General features: G+C 27.4%; 1 non-coding gene across 1 annotated transcript; it reads right to left on the reverse strand.

Annotated features, from left to right (window-relative positions):
- Window positions 1-1,277: 1,277 nt before the first annotated feature.
- TRNAP-UGG (transfer RNA proline (anticodon UGG)) lies at window positions 1,278-1,349 on the reverse strand. The gene has a single exon. It is a non-coding gene; the product is annotated as a tRNA-Pro (tRNA).
- Window positions 1,350-8,952: the final 7,603 nt, after the last annotated feature.

Consider the following 8,952-nt stretch of genomic DNA (forward strand, 5'->3'; position numbering starts at 1 on the left):
CCTCCGGAAAACATAAATTTTCACCGGAAATTTGGAGGGGCTGGATCATTATTTGAGTTATTGATAGTGACGGAGAGCAGCGATTCTGAAACAGAATTGAGTATAGGGTACAGTGTCTAACTACGATGGAAAGTGATGTGGCATGCTACTTTAGAACCTAAATGTGATAAAACTTGGCAGATACCCAGGGGGAATCAGGTTTGCAGCTTAATAAATAATCTCAAATGCTGCTAAACAATATTCTCATAACACAAAATACGCGTTTCTTATTTAGGCACTAAATGAAGTCGTTTTGTCGAGACAAACAGATGAGTGGATGCAGAAATAAGCCTTGGAGCAGCTTGTGATCTCGTTTTCCGAGAAAGCTCGAAGAAGATGAGGAATTAGAGCAACAATGGCCGAATATAATTTTCCCAGTGAAAATTTATGTTTTCCGGACTGGTTTTCGACGGGTCGGGTAAGTGAGAAAATCGGGTGGATGGATTCATTTAATTAGGTTCGAGTTTAAAATTGGACTAGTAATATAATGTCATGTGAAATTTAAATAAACTTCTTTTTAATTTAGTGTTGACCGTTAGTCAAAGGGCATATGTGAGCCAAAATAGATAGAGATGAAAAGTATTTTTAAACCTTTTCAAATAATTTAGGGGCATTTTTGGACCTTTATCGTATTTTTTATACAAGATTCATGTTAGGTAACAAGAGTTTATTGCTTTAATGGACCTCTGTTTGATTTTAAGTTGTTAGTTGTTGCTAATACAAATTGGCACATATGGGAACCAACGTCTACTGGAAATTTTACTTATACAAAAAGCATGAGAATCATATCCTTAAAAGAAAATCGTAGTTGAATTTTTTCCCCATTTCATATATATGAAGTTGGATATTAAGTGATTGTTACACGAACACCTAAACCACAAACTGGAAAAGAAAACAAATTAATGAGTCATAATTGGAATTGGAGAACAAGGGAAGATCACAAATCACAATATATTTGGGGTTAGATTTCTCATATGATCACGCAACTAATAGTTATTAGAATTTTTTAACATAATAATTGACTTTCTTTTGGTATGCATTGATTTAATATTCTGACCAAGCAATAAAAGTGAAAAAAGAATCAGTTGTTAGGTGTAAAAGACATATTCCACTTCTGATCGTCTTAAATCTATTTGTCATGTCATTTTTCTCATCAAGTCCTATTACTTAAAACAAAATGAAAGATAAAATCTTTTGACTTTAAGGAAAGAAGAAAAAGAGAAAGACGGAAAAAGAAAGGGGCATTCCGAGAATCGAACTCGGGACCTCTCGCACCCAAAGCGAGAATCATACCACTAGACCAAATGCCCAGTTATGCAATATGACTGCGCATTTCTGAATATGATTTATGTTTATGAGTCAAAGTTGATTTCCATGTTGCACCGTTTATTGGTGTTTGGAGATAATTTTGTTGGGATTTGGAAAAACTAGTATTTGTTGTTAAGTTGTAAAAAGATATTTGAAAGTTGAAGTTGTGTTCGAACATGAAAACATAATTGATGTTTAGTGAGTGAAATATTAAAAAAACTCCTAACACCTATTTTTGGATTTGATGTGAAAAGTTGGTAGACTTTGTGACTTGTAGAAGATTATAACATCTACGGTAAAAAAAAACAATGTTGTGTTAAGCTACAAATTAGCTAATCCAGTTTGGCCCTCAAAGAGCAGAGATTATGTACTGATTCAAATTTTCACTTGACCTAGAAAAGTAAAGCTATACCCAGAAGGAGGCCCAACACTATAACCAAATTTCAACTTGGGCCAAAACATAGAATCTCCTTAGGAGACATTCATTGATATCCACTTTTAGAGTTGTGATTTGGAATATATATAATCAACATCGGTAAAGTAATCTATATATATAAAAAAGGAGAGGTACAAGCAATGTAGTTAAGCCAAGTGACAAGCTAATAACAAGCCACTTGACAATTTTAAGACAAAGTTAATGAGAATTAGGACAAAGTTTTTAAATTAATTTTATCAAATTCCAAAAATGTAAATTAATTTATGAGAAATAAAATTTAAACTTTTTAATTATAACAAGCAATATTTATCTGCATTTATCAAGCTAAAGTTTATCCTAATTAACAATATCACAATTATAGGACTATTCAAACTGATCAAACATATCCGTTAAGAAAGAGTTACGTATTATCAAATTCCAATTTAGTTTATAATAAAACTGAAAGATAAGAATGTGCTAAATTCATACTTAGCAAGATCATAATTGTAGGACCATCCAAATTAAAAGATATCTTTTAAATAAGAGTTATCTATCTATATATATAAAAAAGGAGAGGTACAAGCAATGTAGTTAAGCCAAGTGGCAAGCTAATAACAAGTCACTTGGCAATTTTAAAACAAAGTTAATGAGAATTAGGACAAAGTTTTTAAATTAATTTTATCAAATTCCAAAAATGTAAATTAATTTATGAGAAATAAAATTTAAACTTTTTAATTATAACAAGCAATATTTATCTGCATTTATCAAGCTAAAGTTTATCCTAATTAACAATATCACAATTATAGGACTATTCAAACTGATCAAACATATCCGTTAAGAAAGAGTTACGTATTATCAAATTCCAATTTAGTTTATAATAAAACTGAAAGATAAGAATGTGCTAAATTCATACTTAGCAAGATCATAATTGTAGGACCATCCAAATTAAAAGATATCTTTTGAATAAGAGTTATCTATTAATCAAATACCACATTAAATTTAAAGTTAACCTGAAAGATAAAAATGTGGTGAACTTTATTCCTACCAATATGTAATTATTTAGAATAAACTCAAAGATGTCTTTTATCCAATAAAGTATTTCCTTTTCTCAAATTATTTAAGTCATTAATTGTCATGAAATTCAAAATCAAAAGTTGGCTTCAATTAAATATTAATTTAAATCATTTCAGCAATTAGATGAGACTAAATTATTGTAAGTCAACTATATAGTTCCAATATTAAAAAAAGGTTTTTTATTTATTTTGAGAAATCATCAATCTCTATATGTTTTTTTAAAAAAAAAAAACTTTGGTTGTATTGAATGAGTGATCAATAATATTTTGAATATGAATTAAAATAAAGATAAATCGTGTGATTAAGGATAAAGCTTTTGAGATGTATACTCTACATAATATATATTCATAGTATAAGATAAGGGTAAGTATGATATAAGAATCCTATCTTTTCATTATACATTATTTTTGAAATTTGAATTAAAATAGAATTTGAGTTGAAATGAACTACCAATTTTTCTTAACCTCTTATATATATATATATATATATATATATATTCCTTCAGTGATATATAAAATCAATGTGAAGCAACTTCGCTTATTATGCAGGCAATAAGATTGCCGACTTTTAACTTTGATATCTTTGGTGAATTTCAAGCATACAATGTTGAAATTTTTATGAATGTGCATGGCTGTTGTCTTGAACATATTAGTGACAGGTGTAATGCTGATCAATCTTGATGTATCAACCGTGAGGTGAGAAAGTATAATAAGGAAGTAAAGCTCATTTATTTTTTAAATTACAATTTCTTTTGACTAGAAACTATGTTTAGTTGTCTTTTTCTTTGAAATGTAACATCGGTATAATATATAGTTTCAATATATATATATATATATATATATATATGTGTGTGTGTGTGAAGGTGATTTTATACATATAGTTTTCTCAAAGAATAATGAACACATAAGTGATGTGAGAGACAGTAATTTCAATATTCAAGATATAATTTATAGAATTTTTGCACCACCGGTCACGCTGATAAGTGGCTACCATGTTAGCTTTTGATTATTGTTTTGATCAGGAGCCAGCGCCCGCCTAAATCCTTGATTTTTTTTATTTTTTTTTGATAGGGGTTCCAGCATCCAAGAGTAAAGAGAAGGGGAAAGAATGTATTAAAGATGATTAGAATTAAGTGTGGTTCTTAGATACCCTAAATACTATCATAGGATATGAAGAAGTGGTTTAAATAAAACGATGAATTCAAAAACATGACCAGCAAAATGAGAAAAATGCCTGATGCATGCTTCATTTGCGGCATAAATATCTTTCTTAATCTTTTATTTAACAACTTTCTAGAGAGACATAAGTTTTCAAGGTTCTAAGTTTTCTTTGGTCCGATTGAAGGTTCTAGTTGATATGTTTGAGAAGATAAAAGTTCAAAGGAGAATAGAAGTTTCATACACATGTAAATATATGAATTTATAAAAAAAAATTTAAAGAATGAATCAATAGTTTTTTTTTTCCTCTAGATATTTGATGCATATTTATTGAGTTCTATCTTTGATGCATTTATACTTAAGTAAGAAAATCCACGTTAGAAAACTGTGTAAACCTTTAGAGGAAGATATTCTTAGAAGGATGTTTGGAGATTTTAAAAACATTGTTATGTTTGAGGTTAACTTTTCGGTTTGTGAAAAATTTATTAGCAAAATATCTTAATTTATTCAGATAATTTACTAGATGAGATTAGCATTTGAGTTTTCTTTAGTTTATACTGGCAGAATCAGAAAGAAATTTAAAGTGCAGCATCACACAATTAAGATTTCTACAAGAACGGTATTGTCAAAGAAACCTTTGCTTAATACTCAAGGATTTAGTGCAATCTTTCTTTGGAGGCAGAAGCAACAAGGACGGAAGCAACACTTAGGTTTATTGATTTTTGTATTAATGTATATAAGGGTAAAAACTTATTAGTCCATTATATGTGATTATATATATACTTCTGCTATTTAACCATAAATAACTAATTCCTTTTATTTAATTAAATTACTTAATAATTGTAATTTAAAATAGTTTGATGTAAGCACGCTATATAATGCAGATAAGTTTTTACCCTTTGGGTTATAGGTGGTAAAACACTAAATATGAAAAATAAATAATATCATAGTGAGAATATGTATAAATGAATAGAAAGAATGTAGATGCGGCATGTTATAGAAGAATAGACTTAGAGCCCGTTTGGATTGACTTATAAGTTGCTTATAAGCTGTTTTCAGCTTTTTTGAGTGTTTGACTGGCCTGCTTAAAGTCATTTTATGAATAAAATAAGTCCAAAAAATAATTAGCCCCGGTTGGCTTAGCTTATCTAGAGCACCTTATAAGCTGAAAACAGCTTATAAGCCAAAAAAATAAGTTAGCCTACCCCAATTTTTTTTTTTTGGCTTATAAATTGTTTCTAGCTTATAAGCTGCTTATTTTAAGCCCATCCAAACAGACTCTTATTAAAATTTGAGATAAGAAAGCTTTTTGAATTATAATGAGAAAAGACATACTACTATGAATAAGATCTTTTAGTAGATGAAACCAAAAAAGAAACTTGGACGTAAAGAATTCCAGGCAACATACAAAACTTTAACTACAAATAAAAAATAATTAGGCTACATAAAGAAACTAATTATTTTTGTCATTATCCTACTCAACTGTGGTTTGAATTTGAGTTTAAGAAGATCTTTTATAATGAATTAAAGATAATTTTTAAAAAAAAATTATTATCATATTTATTTGCAATTTGAGTTTGAATTTAATGATAATGTTTTTAAATCTAAATTGAAATTAAAAAAAAGGCATAATTATGTCAAGTGAAAATGTTACAAGATAAGAAACTAATTATTTTTTTATTTATAGTAGAAGTTTAATTCTACGGAAAGAAGAAACATATATTTAGTTGCCATATAAATTTTCTACTCTTACCTGGAGACCAAGAAGAAAAGAAAAAAATTCTACAAATTATGCACATTTCAGAACTCATGCATATATGATTTTTTTCACTATTTTGCTCTTTGTAACGAATGCATATTGGACCTCGCTTGGAAGTAATCTACATTTTCGTGCGAAATATATTTGATCTGTCATATAATATGTGATTTTTTTCTTTTTCTTTTTTGATCACCGGAGGGATGATGATTTGCTTTGTTATGGTTTTGCAGCACTTTGCCACATTGCAAAATTTACAGCAGCTTGGAGTTGGAAGTAGTTTATTTATGGAATAGAGACATAAAAATGTATGTTATTTCCTATGTGCTACTTCACAATATTTATATGGAAAAATTATATTTTATAGATGGGTATTAATTGATGAAGATCAAAAACAGCTTCAATCCTTTTTTTTTTTTCTTTCAGAAACTCCTTTTACAATATTTTTATTGAAGTCTTATGAATTAAAGACTTAAAAACATAATCTCAAAGTATGACATTGCATCACATCGATCCTATGATATCTCAAAAAGTTTCATTGCGTGCTTTTTTTATTTTATTTTGATATTGTAATTGAAGTTTTGAAATTTAAATTGAAAAGTATCCACATTCAATTTACTATAAATGATCCGATCTTATAAATTAAAAGATTCAATTGCTGCGATTATATTAATTTTTTATTCAATTTTCTACTAAAAGATAATGATAAAAATGTTCCCCGAGTATTATTTTTTAATATATTTTATCTACAGTAGTGTTATTTATATAATAATAAGATAAGGATAAATATGATCTTAGAATCATATCTTTTGAAATATATATTATTTTGAAAAAAAAATGTACTTTGTTCCTAATAATTTATTCACTGGTATGATTTTCGAATTTGAATTTAAATGAAACTTGAGTGTGTATGTGTGTACTCTAATGATATACAAATCGAGGTAAGATATTCTTCTCAGCTATTAAGGTAGATTTTATAACGAATTTATATTTGTGGAGATTCTGTAATTTTTTGACAGCTTCATCTGTAAAGAAACGAAATGTTAAACCTGTACATCAAGATACTCTCACGTTAGTTTTGAATTCGATGTATATCTTTATCAACCTATTTGTTTTTATTAGTTTCTATTTTTTTTTATATATCTTAAATATTTAATCTCAAATTCTGCATCCTAAAATACATCACCTTTCACACAACTATTATATCAAGTTAATACTTTTTTTTTTTTTTTTTTGTGTCTTTTATGTATAATATCAAGCGTAAGAGTTTGCAGCAAGGCCAAGGTAGATACTTTGTTTTGGCCATTGATATACCTTTTTTGTTACATAATTAAATTACATGTCCTTGAAATATGTTCTCACTATGAAATGATTCATTTTGATTTATCCTTTCAAAATTTTGCAGCTGCAGGAATAAAGAGATCATAAATAAGAAGATTAAGACTATTGATTACCTTTATTTTGAGCTGAGTTTCTGTCAGAAACGGTCCCTCTACTCCCTACAAAGGTAGATGTAAGATCTGCGTATATTCTACTCTCTCAAAACCCACCTTTGAAATTACACAGCGTATATTGTTGTTGATTGGTTTTAATTTGTATTGAAATTCAGTCAAATAATTATTATTTTTATTTATATTGTTTGTTTTAATTCATATTTAGAGTGTGTTTGGTATGAAAGAAAATGTTTTCTGCATAGATGATGAAAGAAAAATAGTAAAGTTCAGTAACAACAAAAAGAATATAAAAAATAATGGTTGAAACTTTGAACAAGTAGCAAATATTAGATCATTGGAAAAGTAGCAATACCAGTATATCCAAGCATTCTATGCCACGAGCAAGAAAACTACATCCATGTCCGATGTTAATAATTTTTTATCTATTCATTAGCAATATTTCATCCATATTCAAAGTTCCTTGGTCCGTCCATAACTAAATTTGAATTTAAATTTGATAGGTAAAAAATCTTTATAAATTTGAATTAAAACTAAATATTATAAAGATAATTAAAAGCTACTATATTCCAACGGAAATTAGCATTAAAACACAAATAGGAAAATATTACGCGTGTGAGTAGGAAAGGAATTGGACTAAAGAAAGGAGTGTTAAGGCTTAAAAATGAAGGTAAAAAAAGGGTAATTGTCAATAATTACCCATTTTCTTGCAATTTAAATCATGCAAGCTTTTCAAAAATTAAATTTTTTATATATATACACACACATATAATATCAACTTTGATATTAAGTCACTCGACAATTTTAGGACAATGTTTATTTTGAACAATAATAACATATACTTTAATTGAAATATAAAGATTTTAAATTTGAAGTGCCTATAAATTCATTTTGGAAGATGACAGTATATTACTTTTAAATTTTACCTCTATATTATAGGATCTAGGACAGTATCTCCACTTAGATCGTTATGAAGATACATAAATACATACAAATAAATTTATCATTTCAAATTTAAATAATTAAGTTATAACTCAAAATTGTAAATTAAAAATAAAAGAGAGAATTTTTAATTAAAATAGAGACATATACATTATGCTATATGTTCTAATTTATGTATTCGTTTGTTAGATTTTGCCAGGAGAAGTCTAAATAATCTTAAAATTAGAATATAAATTAGTTTGGTAGGATAATTCATACCACCTGGATAAGCTACAACTCTATACTCTCGAGTTTGTATACAATTCAAATTTATATTACAATATACTTAAAGGATCGAGACCTCCACTCATGAATACAAATGAAAATTATGCAGATTCTTGACTAATTAGTCACGGGCCAAAAATTCATATCATAACGAAACTTATGTAGATTTCGACTTAATATCATAATTTTTAAAATATGTCACTGGGATATGATAAGAATTTTTTTTTCTTTCATATAAAAATGTCTAAAGTAATTGCAATCGTGATATGATATTAAATGTCAATTTAGATTTTCAATATAATTTTTTTATTTAAATATACATCATTGATGACGTCACGTTTAGTATATTGATAGTTATGTTAATATCCATAAATTTAATAATTTTAAATATGACAATGTTATATAGCAAAAAGAAGTTATTATATCAAATAAATAAGATAATAACTTTTTACGATTAATTTCCTTTGATACAGACCGCGCATCGCGCGGGTACGAATACTAGTTGAATAAAATAATAACTTAAAAAACGGGAAAATGATTAAATTT

The sequence above is a fragment of the Lycium barbarum genome, chromosome 1 (genome assembly GCF_019175385.1).
Source record: "Lycium barbarum isolate Lr01 chromosome 1, ASM1917538v2, whole genome shotgun sequence".
Classification (NCBI taxonomy): Eukaryota; Viridiplantae; Streptophyta; class Magnoliopsida; order Solanales; family Solanaceae; genus Lycium; species Lycium barbarum.